Below are 15,752 nucleotides of genomic sequence, written 5' to 3' on the forward strand. Positions count from 1 at the left end.
AGGTAAAGGGGGACTAGCTAAAGTTGTGGTAAAAATTTAAGCTCGAGGAGATTAGTTGAAGGGGCCAAAGCATCAGTTTTGGTATTTGGACACGGTGTTTGATGAATGCTAGGGCTAGCAAGTGGACTCCATTTGCTATGAAACTTAACAGGATCACATAATAGGTGAAAATGGGCTTGGACACCAAATTTGGGATTTGATGGAGAAAGTTTCCATTGTAGACTTGAAAAACCCATGAAATGGGAAGAAATGGCTTTCTCCATATAAAACCATGCAAGTCAATTCACAAATCCACAACTTGGTTTGGTGGCATTTTTTGAACATTAGAGCATGCCCAAAAAGTTTGGGATCAATTGGAGAAACTTTATAATGTAAAGTTTCCCAAAGTTAGAAATCAACAAAGAAAGTTTTGAGGGGTTTGGGACAAGTTCTTCTATTTTCCTTGATGCACCACTTGGTGTGGATGCATTATTGGAGTATCACAACATTTCCACCAAATTTGAGCACAATTGTAGACATTTGGCAATGTAGAGTTGCTCAAATTTGGGTCTGGACATATATGGTTTTGGAATATTTGGGTGAATAAACTCAACTTGTATTCAGATGAAACTTGGCAAGATCATCACATAAATCATGTGTGACTTTCTAGAATTTTACTCGAATTAATTGAGAATATTTCTTATAGAAATATTCCAAAATCTTGAAATAGGCACGAAGGATTTTGAAGGGTTCTGCCTAATATTTTGAACATGACCATGTGTTGAAACTCTTCTATATGGGATATATATTTATCCTTTGAGTTTCCCTAAATTTTCTCAAATATTTTGAAAGCAATAAAAATAACTTTCCTTCATAAGGGACCATTTCTGACCTCAGAGAAAGGTATTTAAATAAAATAGTAAAAATAACTTTCAAAATACTAATATTGTGGTTTTGGGAAGTCCTTTTGATAATGGGATTTTAATAAAATATTTGGTGCAAAATAACTTCCCTACTTTGAGGACTTGTAGTACAAATCCCAACTCATGGGTTTTTGAAAGCTAAAATCAAGGAAATGCGTTTTGGTGAAAATAATGTTTGGTAAAATAGTTTCTGGTCATATACACATGGCATGATCATTAGGCAAGGGTTTGGGTCAAGGAGGTGAGTGTGGAGAGTAGCAGGAACATTGTGATTCAAATACAAGCAACATGCAAGCAAGCAACAATCACATCAAGCATCACAAGCATTCACAAAAAAATTGATTAGTCCTAATTTTTTGAGATAAGTTAATTTAGTCTGGAGAGTCAAACACAGGGTGTGACAGACCTTACCCCCATAAGAAAATATTGTCCTTGGGATTTCTTTGCTAGGCGTGGGAGAGATACTGAATTTTAAGTTGGAGGCAGTCTTCACGTCCCCATGTTGCTGTTATGGGTCTTGAGGTGCTTGATTATACAACTTCAAATGCTCTACACATCCTTGATTGACCGTGAGCGGGTTCTGGCAATAATTTAGTCTTGACTGAGGGTTAAGGGCTTGGTGAACTAAGTTCCTACAAGGTTCTGTCTTGCATGTGTATTCCAAGGTCGGAATACGTGGCTAGGTAGCGTGCGTGGGTGCTAGTCCTAGGGCTGCACACGTTGGTTAGTGACACCTAGATGTCTCGGTTTAGAACAGAAGGGTTCGGTGTAGGCTTTTTGTCGAGTCCTTCTGCTTGAGTAAGTTGTCCGTGCATGTGCTTCATTCTTTTCCGGACGTTTGTTGTTGTCGTCATGGACGCATGCTTCCGGTGTGTCTTCAGATGGTCGGCCTCCTAGCCTCTTCGTAGCTTCTCGTGGAAAAGTATGGGTTGGGGTCTCGTCCATGAGTCTAAGATCGGAGACTCAACATTTAGAATGGGTTCTATCAACTAGGAAAGCTCGTGAGGGGTTCTGGATGAGCTGGCTACCCATGAGTATAGACGAGTCATCCAAACCCTAAGGTTTGTGTCTTGGCGAGCGGGGTGAACTTCCCCTTGACAGGGCTTCAGCATGGTCCAGTTAGGACTCTCATCCTTGATTTGGTCCAAGAAGAGGCTCTCTTATTTCTCTCGTTGTCCAAAGGCTTCATCGGCTTGGTCGTCGATGCTTCTTGACATAGTTGATGTGGCCGCCGCAAGAGCGGTGGTTGACTTCTACTACTTCTTCTCCATCGTCATGGTTTCCCAACCATTGTGGTTCTTCGCCCGTCTGGGTAGGACTGACTCCTCTGGCTTGGAGGTCGTGTCGAGGAGCCCATCCTCTCGATATAACATCTTACTATTGAGAGGCATGGCGACCGGTGTTCCCGGGGCTCCTCGAAACAGGACTAAGGTGTTCCTCCTCTTATTGGTTAAATAAGTATGTCATCCATGAGGATAACGACATACTTCTCCAAGCATCACATAAGCACAGTGCTCATGAGACAGGTGAGGAGAGCGGGGACTTGCTATCGGCGGTCCTGGCCGAGGGGTTTGCGGTCCAACATAATCTAGTCCTTCATGTCCATGTTCCCCATAGACATGGCTTGTGGTGGTGGGGGCGGAGTATTGTCCATAGTCTAACGAGTGAGAGTTGTATCCTACGGTCATAATCCGACCATTTTATGGCTCGGAGAAGCTTTGGGGTTCCAATGAACTTAGGATGTGAGTGAATGTCTATCACCTTATCTCTAAGCGCATTCATTAGATGCCAATAGTCTAACCTCTATGTCCGGAAAAAAATCACCCTATATCATCGAAAGTACCAACTCACACAAGTTAACTCCACAGTACCGATGCTAGTCAACTCCAGGGTGTGAGAGAAATGACCTTAACCTAAATCTCATAGGTCTACTATAACTAAGTTATACATGCATTGATACGTCTCCAACGTATCTATAATTTTTTATGGTTCCATGCTATTATCTTGTCAACTTTGGATGTTTTGTATGCATTTTATATCTTTTTTGGGACTAACCTATTAACTCAGTGCCAAGTGCCAGTTCCTGTTTTTTCGTGTTTTTGACCTTTTTAGAGGAGAATATCAAACGAAGTCCAAACGGAATAAAACTTCCCGAAAGATTTTTTCCGGAACAGAAGATACGCAGGGAGCTTGAGAACCAAGGCAAAGGCTCCCGGGGGAGGCCACAAGCCCCCTAGCCGCGTCCTGGGGGCGCGCTTAATAGGCTTGTGGGCCCCCCGTGGCTCCTTTGCCCTACCTCTTCCTCCTATAAATTCCCTAAAAATCTGAAACCATGAGAGAGAGCCATGAAAATACTTTTCCGCCGCCGCAAGCTTCTGTCTCCGCAAGATCCCATCTGGGGCACGTTCTGGTGCCCTGCCGGAGGGGGGATTCGGACATAGAGGGCTTATTCATCAACACCATTGCCTCTCCGATGATGCGTGAGTAGTTCACCACAGACCTTCGGGTCCATAGTTAGTAGCTAGATGGCTTCTTCTCTCTCTTGGATCTTCAATACAAATTTATCCACGATCTTCATGGAGATCTATCCGATGTAATCTTCTTTTGCGGTGTGTTTTTCGAGATCCGATGAATTGTGGATTTATGATCAGATCATCTATGAATCTTATTTGAGTCTCCTTTGATCTCTTATATGCATGATTTGATATCCTTGTAATTCTCTTCGAGTTGTGGGTTTCGTTTGGCCAACTTGATCTACAATTCTTGCAACGGGAGAAGTGTTTGGTTTTGGGTTCATATCGTGCGGTGTCCTCACCCAGTGACAGAAGGGGTAGCGAGGCACGCATCGTGTTGTTGCCATCAAGGGTAAAAAGATGGGGTTTATATCTATTTTATGAATTTATCCCTCTACATCATGTCATCTTGATTAAGGCGTTACTCTGTTTGTTATGAACTCAATACACTAGATGCATGTTGGATAGCGGTTGATGTGTGGAGTAATAGTAGTAGATGCAGAAAGTATCAGTCTACTTGTCTCGAACGTGATGCCTATATGTATGATCATTGCCTTAGATATCATCATGACTTTGTGCGGTTCTATCAATTGCTCGACAGTAATTCGTTCACCCACCGTAATACTTGCTATCATGAGAGAAGCCTCTAGTGAACACTATGGCCCTCGGGTCTACTTCACTTCATATTTTCTGCTCTACACTTTTACATTGTTGCACTTTCCGCCTTCAAATCTCACCTTGCACTTAACCGTGAAGGGATTGACAACCCCTTTGTAGCGTTGGGTGCAAGTTTGCTTGTTTTTGCGGAGGTACTTTGGAGACTTGCCTTGATACTTGATACGTCCATTTTGCATCATGTTTTCATGTTGATATTTGATACGTCTCCATCGTATTTACTTTTCCAAACTCTTTTGCCCTTGTTTTGGACTCTAATTTGCATTATTTGAATGGAACTAACCTGGACTGACGCTGTTTTCAGCAGAATTGTCTTGGTGTTATTTTTGTGCAGAAATCAAAATTCTCCAAACGTCCTGAAAATTTACGGAGATTATTTTTGGAAAATATGAAAAATACTTGCGCGAAGATCCACCTGAGGGGTGGGCCAGTGGGCCACAAGCCCTGCCTCCGCCACCCCCTGGTGACGGTGGGCAAGCTTGTGGGGCCCACACGGCTCTGCCGCCCCCAATTCCAGCTCTATAAGTTCCCTTTCGTCCCAGAAAAAATAAAAAGAAAAGTTTTTGTCGCGTTTGCGATACGGAGGCGCCGCCACAACCTGTTCTTCATCTGGAGGGCAGATCTGGAGTCCGTCTTGGGCTCCGGAGAGGGGAAATCGTCGCCATCGTCATCATCAACCTTCTTCCCTCTCCAATTCCATGAAGCTCTTCGTCGTTCATGAGTAATCTATTCGTAGGCTCGCTGGGCGTTGATGAGTAGGATGAGATCTATCATGTAATCGAGTTAGTTTTGATGGGGATTGATCCCTAGTATCCACTATGTTCTGAGATTGATGTTGCTACTGCTTTGCCATGCTTAATGCTTGTCACTAGGGCCCGAGTGCCATGATTTCAGATCTGAAATTATTATGTTGTCACCAATATATGTGTGTTTTAGATCCGATCTTGCAAGTTGTAGTTATCTACTATGTGTTATGATCCGGCAACCCCAGAGTGACAATAACCGGAACCACTCTCGGTGATGACCATAGTTTGAGGAGTTCATGTGTTCACCAAGTGCTAATGCGTTGGTCCGGTTCTTTATTAAAAGGAGAACCTTAATATCCCGTAGTTTCCTTTTGGACCCCGCTGCCACGGGAGGGATGGACAATAGATGTCATGCAAGTTCTTTTCCCTAAGCACGTATGACGACACACGGAATGCATGCCTACATCACATTGACGAATGGGAGCTAGCCACATATCTCTCCATGTTATAACTGTTGCATGATGAATATCATCCAAACAAATCACCGACCCATTGCCTACGAATTTGGCCTGATGCTGCTGTTACTTTTCTTGCTCTGCTGCTGTTACTTGTCTTGCTCTGCTGTTGTTACTTGTCTTGCTCTGCTGCTACTGTTGCTACTATTGTCGCTTGCTACTGTTGCTACTTGCTACTTCTGTCACTACTGTTGTTCCTTGCCACTGCTATTGCTCGTTACACTGCTGCTACCTGCTACAATCTTGATTTGCTAGTCGTTGACGGGAACTGACAATTTCCGTCAACGAGGCAACTTGGCGCCATTGATACAATCGTTAGAAATAGTCTGCCATCAACAGATCATTTCTGACACCGTTGTTATCATACTACTTTGCTACTGATACTTTGCTTGCAGATACTAATCTTTCAGGTGTGGTTGAATCTGATAAATTCAGATGCTAATACTTGGGAGTATCCTCTCACCTCCTGTCTGGCGAACCAACAAATTTGGGTTGAATACTCTACCCTCGAAAACTGCTACGATCCCACGCGCTGGTGGACCGTCAACAACATTCTTCTAGTTTCCATTGCTAGAGAGTGCTAGCAGCATTCTTCTCGTGCCGTTGCAAGGGAAGGTTTGTTGTTACGGAGTCAATATTTATCGCTTCTTTGGCTGTTATTTCACTTCACAGTATAATTCTTATGCCTTTTCTCTCTTATTTTGCAAGGTTTACATGAACAGGGAGAATACCGGCAACTGGAATTCTGGCCTGAAAGTGCAGCAAAGTTGAGATACCTATTCTGCGCAACTCCAAACGCCGTAAAAATCAACGAGGAATTTTTTTCCCGATTTATCAAAAATACTAGGCCGAAGAAGTGCCACAGGGGCACCAAGGGGTGCCCACAAGCCTCCACGGCGCGGCCACCCCCCCAGGTCGCGCCATGGGGGCTTGTGGGCAGCCCACTGGCCCACTTGCTCCCCTCTTTTGCTATATGGAGGGTTTCGTACGGGAAAAAATCAGGGAGGAGCTTTTTCGTGGTTTCGCCACCGCCACGAGGCGGAACTTGAGCAGAACCAATCTAGAGCTCCGGCACGACGATCGTGCCGGGGAAACTTCCCTCCCGGAAGGGGAAATGATCGCCATCGTCATCACCAACACTCCTCTCATCGGAGGGGACTCGTCACCATCAACATCTTCATCAGCACCATCTCATCTCCAAACCCTAGTTCATCACTTGTAACCAATCTCCGTCTCGCGACTCTGATTGGTACTTGTAAGGTTGCTAGTAGTGTTGATTACTCTTTGTAGTTGATGCTAGTTGTATTATTTGGTGAAAGAGTTTATGTTCAAATCCTTGATGCTACTCATTACCTCTTTAATCATGAATATGATTATGCTTTGTGAGTAGTTACTTTTGTTCCTGAGGACATGGGATAAGTCATGCTAATAGTAGTCATGTGAATTTGGTATTCGTTCGGTATTTTGATATGTTGTATGTTGTTTTTCCTCTAGTGGTGTTATGTGAACGTCGACTACTTAACACTTCACCATTATTTGGGCCTAGAGGAAGGCATTGGGAAGTATTAAGTAGATGATGGGTTGCTAGAGTGACAGAAGCTTAAACCCTAGTTTATGCGTTGCTTCGTAAGGGGCTGATTTAGATCCACTAGTTTAATGCTATGGTTAGACTTTGTCTTAATTCTTCTTTCGTAGTTGCGTATGCTTGCGAGAGGGGTTAATCATAAGTGGGATGCTTGTCCAAGTAAGGGCAGTACGCAAGCGCCGGTCCACCCACATATCAAACTATCAAAGTAACGAACGCGAATCATATGCACATGATGAAACTAGCATGACAGAAATTCCCGTGTGTCCTCGGGAGCGTTTTTCCTCCTATAAGACTTTGTCCAGGCTTGTCCCTTGCTACAAAAGGGATTGGGCCACTTTTCTGCACCATTTCTACTTTTGTTACTTGTTGCTTGCTACGAATCATCTCACCACACAATCACTTGTTACCAACAATTTCACTGCATGCAGATTTTACCTTGCTGAAAACCACTTGTCAGATCCTTCTGCTCCTCATTGGGTTCGACACTCTTACTTATCGAAAGGACTATGATTGATCCCCTATACTTGTGGGTCATCAAGACTCTTTTTTGGCACCGTTGCCGGGGAGTGAAGCGCCTTTGGTAAGTGGAACTTGGTAAGGAAACATTCATATAGTGTGCTGAAATTTATTGTCACTTGTCACTATTGATACTAATCCTTTGAGGGGATCGTTCGGGGTATCTTCACCTCGAACGGGAGGACAAAGAGTTGCTCCTCAACCTTCTGCATCTATTGAAAATATTTGCTTTGAATTTCCTTCGGCTATGCTTGAGAAACTGCTGGCTAATCCTTTTGCAGGAGATGGAACATCACATCCAGACTTGCATCTAATCTATGTAGATGAAGTTTGTGGTTTATTTAAGCTTGCAGGTGTGCCCGAGGATGAGGTCAAGAAGAAGGTCTTTCCTTTATCTTTGAAGGATAAGGCTTTGACATGGTATAGGCTATGTGATGATACTGGATCATGGGGCTACAATCGGTTGAAATTGGAATTTCATCAAAAGTTTTATCCTATGCATTTAGTACATCGTGATCGAAACTATATTTACAATTTTTGGCCTCGTGACAGAGAAAGCATCACTCAAGCTTGGGGGAGTCTTAAATCAATGCTATATTCATGCCCCAATCATGAGCTCTCGAGAGAAATTATCATTCAGAACTTCTATGCTCGGCTTTCTCATGATGATCGCACCATGCTTGACACTTCTTGTACCGGTTCTTTTATGAAGAGAGATATTGACTTCAAATGGAATTTATTGGAGAGAATTAAATGCAACTCTGAAGATTGGGAACTTGAAGAAGGTAAGGAGTCAGGTATGAATTTCATGTTTGATTGCGGTAAATCCTTTGTTGACACAAATACCTTTAGTGATTTTAGCGCTAAGTATGGACTTGACTCTGAGATAGTAGCTTCATTGTGTGAATCTTTTGCTGCTCATGTTGATCTCCCCAAAGAGAAGTGGTTTAAATATCATCCTCCTTTAGAAGTCAATGTAGTTAAACCCACTCCAGTTGAAGATAAATTCATTGCCTATAATGATCCTGTTGTTCCCAGTGCTTACATTGAGAAACCACCTTTCCCTGTTAGGATAAAGGATCGTTCTGAAGCTTCAACTATGATACGTAGAGGCTATATTAGAACACCTACACCCCCTGATAAAATTAGAGTTGAACCTAGCACTGCTATTATCAAAGATCTTCTGTCTGAAGAAGTTGAGGGACATAATATTCACTTCTGTGAAGATGCTGCTAGAATTGCTAAACCTCACGCTAGAGACAAACATAGGCTTGTTGTTGGCATGCCTGTGGTTTCTGTTAAGATAGGAGATAATTGTTATCATGGCTTATGTGACGTGGGTGCTAGCGTTAGTGCAATACCTGAATCCTTATACGATGAAATCAAAGATGAGATTGCACCTGTTGAGATAGAACCTATAGATGTCACTATTCAGCTTGCCAATAGAGATACTATCTGCCCTCTGGGAATTGTTAGGGATGTTGAAGTCTTATGTGGTAAAACAAAGTATCCTGCAGATTTCCTCGTTCTTGCTACCGCAGAAGATAGCTTTTGTCCCATCATATTTGACAGACCTTTTCTCAATACCGTCAATGCTCATATTGATTGTGAGAAGCAAACTGTCACTGTTGGCTTTGAGGGTGTGTAACACGAGTTCAATTTCTCTAAGTTTGGTAGACAACCTCATGAAAAGGAGTTGCCTAGTAGGGATGAAACTATTGCCTTAGCATCTATTGCCGTGCCTCCTACTGATCCCTTAGAGCAATACTTGCTTGAGCATGAAAATGATATGCATATTGATGAAAGGGTTGAGATAGATAGAGTTGTCTTAGAACAATATCCTATCCTTAAGAATAATCTACCTGTTGAACTGCTTGGGGATCCACCCCCACCAAAGGGTGATCCTATGTTCGAGCTTAAACAGCTGCCTGATACTCTTAAGTATGCCTATCTTGATGAAAAGGAGATATATCATGTCATTATTAGTGCTAGCCTCTTAGAGCATGAAGAAAAGAAGTTACTAAAAACTCTGAGGAAGCACCATGCTGCTATTGGATATACTCTTGATGATCTTAAGGGCATTAGTCCCACTCTATGCCAGCACAAGATTAAAACCGATCCTAATTTCAAACCAGTTGCTGATCATCAAAGGAGATTGAATCCTAATATAAAAGAAGTAGTAAGAAAAGAAATACTAAAGCTCCTGGAAGCGGGTATTATCTATCCTATTGCTCATAGTGATTGGGCGAGTCCGGTGCATTGCGTCCCTAAGAAGGGAGGCATTACCGTTGTCCCTAATGATAAGGATGAATTGATCCCACACAGAATTATTACTGGCTATAGGATGGTGATCGATTTTAGGAAATTGAATAAAGCCACTAGGAAAGATCATTACCCTCTGCCTTTTATCGACCAAATGCTAGAAAGGCTGTCCAAACACACACACTTCTGCTTTCTAGACGGTTATTTTGGTTTCTCCCAAATACCAGTTGCACAATCTGATCAGGAGAAGACCACTTTCACCTGCCCTTTCGGTACCTTTGCTTATAGACGTATGCCTTTTGGCTTATGTAATGCACCTGCCACCTTTCAAAGATGTATGATGGCTATATTCTCTGACTTTTCTGAAAAGATTATTGAGGTTTTCATGTATGACTTCTCCGTTTACGGGTCTTCCTTTGATGATTGCCTCAGCAACCTTGATCGAGTCTTACAGAGATGTAAAGACACCAATCTTGTCTTGAATTGGGAGAAGTGCCACTTTATGGTTAATGAAGGCATCGTCTTAGGACATAAAATTTCTCAAACAGGTATTGAAGTCAATAAGGCTAAGGTTGATGCAATCGAGAAAATGCCATACCCCACAGATATCAAAGGTATAAGAAGTTTCCTTGGTCATGATGGTTTCTATAGAAGGTTCATCAAAGACGTCTCTAAGATTTCTAGGCCTCTTACCAATCTCTTGCAAAAGGATATTCCTTTTGTTTTTGACGATGATTGTGAGGAAGCCTTAGAAATACTTAAGAGGGCTTTGATAACTGCACCTATTGTTCAACCACCTGACTGGAACTTACCTTTTGAGATCATGTGTGATGCTAGTGATTATGATGTTGGTGCTGTTCTAGGGCAAAGAGTTGATAAGAAGTTGAATGTTATTCACTACGCTAGTAAAACTCTAGACAGCGCCCAGAGAAACTATGCTACTACAGAGAAGGAATTTTTAGCGGTCGTGTTTGCATGTGAAAAGTTCAGGTCTTACATAGTTGATTCCAAAGTCACTATTCACACTGATCATGCTGCTATTAAGTACCTCATGGAGAAGAAGGACGCTAAACCTAGACTTATCAGATGGGTTCTCTTGCTACAAGAATTTGTTTTGCACGTTGTCGACAGGAAGGGTGCTGATAACCCAGTAGCAGATAACTTCTCTAGGTTGGAGAACGTTCTTGATGACCCACAACCTATTGATGATAGCTTTCCCGATGAGCAATTGAATGTCATCAATGGTTCACGTAGTGCACCGTGGTATGCTCATTATGCAAACTATATCGTTGCCGAATACATACCACCTAGTTTCACGTACCAGCAAAAGAAGAAATTCTTCTTTGACTTGAGACATTACTTCTGGGATGATCCTCACCTTTATAAGGAAGGAGTAGATGGTGTTATTAGATGTTGTGTACCTGAACATGAACAGGGATAGATCCTACAGAAGTGTCACTCCGAGGCCTACGGAGGACACCATGCGGAAGATAGAACTGCACACAAGGTATTGCAATCAGGTTTCTATTGGCCCACTCTCTTCAAGGATGCCTGTAAGTTTGTCTTGTCTTGTGACGAATGTCAAAGAATAGGTAATATTAGCAAACGTTAGGAAATGCCTATGAACTATTCACTCGTCATTGAACCATTTGATGTTTGGGGCTTTAATTATATGGGACCTTTTCCAAAATCCAACGGGTATACTCATATCCTAGTTGGTGTTGATTACGTCACTAAGTGGGTAGAAGTTATCCCCACTAGTAGTGCTGATCACAACACCTCTATCAAGATGCTGAAAGAAGTTATCTTCCCTAGATTTGGAGTTCCTAGATATCTAATGACCGATGGTGGTTCACACTTTATTCATGGTGCTTTCCGTAAAACGCTTGCTAAGTACGATGTCAACCATAGAATTGTGTCTCCCTATCACCCTCAGTCCAGTGGTCAAGTAGAGCTAAGTAATAGAGAGATTAAACTAATTCTGCAAAAGACTGTCAACAGGTCTAGAAAGAATTGGTCTAAGAAGCTCGACGATGCACTGTGGGCTTATAGAACTGCCTATAAGAATCCCATGGGCATGTCTCCATACAAAATGGTGTATGGTAAAGCATGTCACTTACCTCTTGAGCTAGAGCATAAAGCTTATTGGGCAATCAAAGAGCTCAACTTTGATTTCAAACTTGCCGGTGAGAAGAGGTTATTTGATATTAGCTCGCTTGATGAGTGGAGAACTCATGCATATGAGAATACCAAGTTGTTCAAAGAGAAGGTTAAGAGGTGGCATGATAAGAGGATACAAAAGCGTGAGTTCAATGTAGGTGATTATGTCTTGCTATATAACTCTCGTTTAAGATTCTTTGCACGCAAGCTTCTCTCTAAATGGGAAGGTCCCTATGTTGTTGAGGAAGTATATCATTCCGGTGCTATCAAGATCAACAACACGAAAGGTAATTGTCCAAGAGTTGTAAATGGGCAGAGAATCAAGCATTATATCTCAGTACTCCCATAAATGTTGAAAGCAATATCATCAATACCGTAACTCCGGAAGAATACCTAAGGACAATTATCGGCATGTTTCACACTCCAAAAACAAAGAGGTATGTGATTTGGTAAGAAAACAGAGTCCAAAACTTTTCCAGTAGGAAATTTTCTCCGTTTTGGAATATTTTGAAAAAATACAAAGATTGGAAGTAGTCCGGAAAGTGTGCGAGGAGGCGATAAGCCTGCACGGCGCGGGCCCACCCCCTGGCCATGCTGTGAGGGCTTGTGGCCATCTCGTGCGCCTCCCGGACTCCATTTTCATGCAGGGTACTCCTTCTGGTCTGGAAAAAATCATCATATATACTTCCGTTTGGTCTGACCCCTGCATCATGCAGATTTCCTATGTTTTTCGTTTCGAGCCTGTATCTGTTGCAGATCTAGATCGCTATGACTTCCCCAAAAGCTCCAAAGGAAAAGATCTTCGAGAAGGTCATCAATCCCTACCTCACGGAAATGCTGCAACACCCTCAATCTATTGAGATGCGTGAGGGGATGTTGCACATCTGTGATGTTGAGGGGCCTAAGAAGATCGGAAGCGTGGAGACGAGGCTCGAAGCAATGGAGCAACAAGTCTTCAAGTGCCAAGGGATGGTGGAGCGTGGACTCAACGCCAACCACATGATGATCACGGAGTTCACCAACAAGCACATGATTGATGCCAATGACATTGGGAAGCACCTCTCCAGTCTCTTTGACAGGGTTGATCAACTCCTGGGCGAGATCAATGACATGCAGAACCAAAACTATGAGTATGAGTATAGATTTAAATCAATAAGGTTGGCTGCATATTTGAGGATTCCGGAGACTCGTTCATCTTTCCATGGTGGAGCACCTATGCCTTGGAAGACGGAGGATCAAACTCATGTTGCAACAACTCCACCATCACCACCAAAGGAAGACAACTGAGCATTGGTATGGGCAATCCCCTTGGCTTTTTCCAAGCTTGGGGGAGTTGCCCCGATATCGTATCACCATCACATCTTTTGCCTTTAGCTTTGTTTTAGTTTTCTTTTTCAGTTTTCTTTTTCTCTAGTAGTTTAAAAGTTTTAGTGTTTTAGTTTTGAGTTTTGCTTTGTGTCACCCCGATGTATTCTTGCTCGTGAGCCATATAATAAAGAGTGTCTTAGTTGAAGGGCTTTTCCTCTTGCCTGGATGAAAAAAGTGAGAATAGAACAAAAGCATGAAAGATCATGTAATGATCTTATGGGAAGTGATGGCTTCACATATAAAAAGAATGAGGATTGAAACTTGTTGAGGGTAGGCAAACGTAGACCTTGGTCATTGTTGCAATTAATAGGAAGTGATAAAGAAGGAGAGGTTCACATATAAATATATCATCTCTAACACCATCTATGATTGTGAACACTCACTAAACTATTACATGCCTAGAAGTAGATGTTGGACAAGGAAGACAACACAATGAATTGTGTTTGCTTGGTTCCGAACAATGTTATATGATTAGAGATCCCTTAGCATGTGACGATTGCTTCAACCTCACATTAGCCAAAACCTCCCGCACCAAGTAGAGATACTACTTCTGCATCCATAAACCTTCAAACCAGTTTTGCCATGAGTGTCCACCATACCTACCTATGGATGGAATAAGATCCCTCAAGTAAGTTGTCATCGGTGCAAGCAATAAAAATTGCTCTCTAATATGTATGATCTATTAGTGTGTGGAAAATAAGCTTTATACGAACCTGTGATGAGGAAGACATAAAAGAGACAGACTGCATAATAAAGTTCTTTATCACAGGAGGCAATATAATGTGATGTTCCTCCGCACTAAGAGGACACACATCCAAACCTCAAAAGCGCATGACAACCTCTGCTTCCCTCTGCGAAGGGCTTATCTTGTACCTTTACTTTTTGCCCTTGAAAGAGTCATGGTGATCTTCACCAATTCCTTATTTTGCCTTTGTCTTGGCTACCGTCACATGCTTGGGAAATATCTGTATTCATATGTCAACTTGGAGGTAGGCATTCATGAATTATTTTGTTGACATTACCCTTGAGGTAAGCAGTTGGGAGGCAAAACTATAAGCCCCTATCTTTCTCCGTGTTCAGCTGAAACTTTGATCTCATGAGTACCACGTGAGTTGTAGTAATTGTAGAGAACGAAAGAATGATTGAGTATGTGGATTTGCTTTACAAGCTCTTATTTGACTCTTTCTGATGTTGTGATAAATTGCAATTGCTTCAATGACTAAAGGCTATCGGTTGTTACTTCTCGGTAAGGTTCTTGATCCATGCTTTACTTTGTGAAGGAATTATCACTTTAGCATGAGAGATTATATGTTGGTATTTTTGTTCTCATCTTGATCATGATGCATGCATTTTCGTATCTTGTTTTGTCGACACCTCTCTCCCTAAACATGTGGACATATTTATTGAGCTCGGCTTTCGCTTGAGGACAAGCGAGGTCTAAGCTTGGGGGAGTTGATACGTCCATTTTGCATCATGTTTTCATGTTGATATGTATCGCTTCTTTGGCTGTTATTTCACTTCACGGTACAATTCTTATGCCTTTTCTCTCTTATTTTGCAAGGTTTACATGAAGAGGGGGAATACCGACAACTGGAATTCTAGCCTGAGAGTGGAGCAAAGTTGAGATACCTATTCTGCGCAACTCCAAACGCCGTAAAAATCAACGAGGATTTTTTTCCCGATTTATCAAAAATACTGGGCTGAAGAAGTGCCAGATGGGCACCAGGGGGTGCCCACAAGCCTGCACGGCGCGGCGACCCCCAGGCCGCGCCATGGGGGCTTGTGGGCAGCCCATTGGCCCACTTGCTCACCTCTTTTGCTATATGGAGGGTTTCGTCCAGGAAAAAATCAGGGAGGAGCTTTTTCGTGGTTTCGCCGCCGCCACGAGGCGGAACTTGAGAAGAACCAATCTAGAGCTCCGGCAGGAAGATCCTGCCGGGGAAGCTTCCCTCCCGGAGGGGGAAATCATCGCCATCGTCATCACCAACACTCCTCTCATCGGAGGGGACTCGTCACCATCAACATCTTCATCAACACCATCTCATCTCCAAACGCTAGTTCATCACTTGTAACCAATCTCCGTCTCGCGACTCCGATTGGTACTTGTAAGGTTGCTGGTAGTGTTGATTTCTCTTTGTAGTTGATGCTAGTTGGACTATTTGGTGAAAGAGTTTATGTTCAGATCCTTGATGCTACTCATTACCTCTCTGATCATGAATACTATTATGCTTTGTGAGTAGTTACTTTTGTTCCTGAGGACATGGGATAAGTCATGCTAATAGTAGCCATGTGAATTTGGTATTCGTTCGGTATTTTGATATGGTGTATGTTGTTTTTCCTCTAGTGGTGTTATGGAACGTCGACTACATAACACTTCACCATTATTTAGGCCTAGAGGAAGGCATTGGGAAGTAGTAAGTAGATGATGGGTTGCTAGAGTGACAGAAGATTAAACCCTAGTTTATGCGTTGCTTCGTAAGGGGCTGATTTGGATCCACTAGTTTAAT

Source organism: Hordeum vulgare, chromosome 2H (genome assembly GCF_904849725.1).
Source record: "Hordeum vulgare subsp. vulgare chromosome 2H, MorexV3_pseudomolecules_assembly, whole genome shotgun sequence".
In the NCBI taxonomy this organism is placed as follows: domain Eukaryota; kingdom Viridiplantae; phylum Streptophyta; class Magnoliopsida; order Poales; family Poaceae; genus Hordeum; species Hordeum vulgare.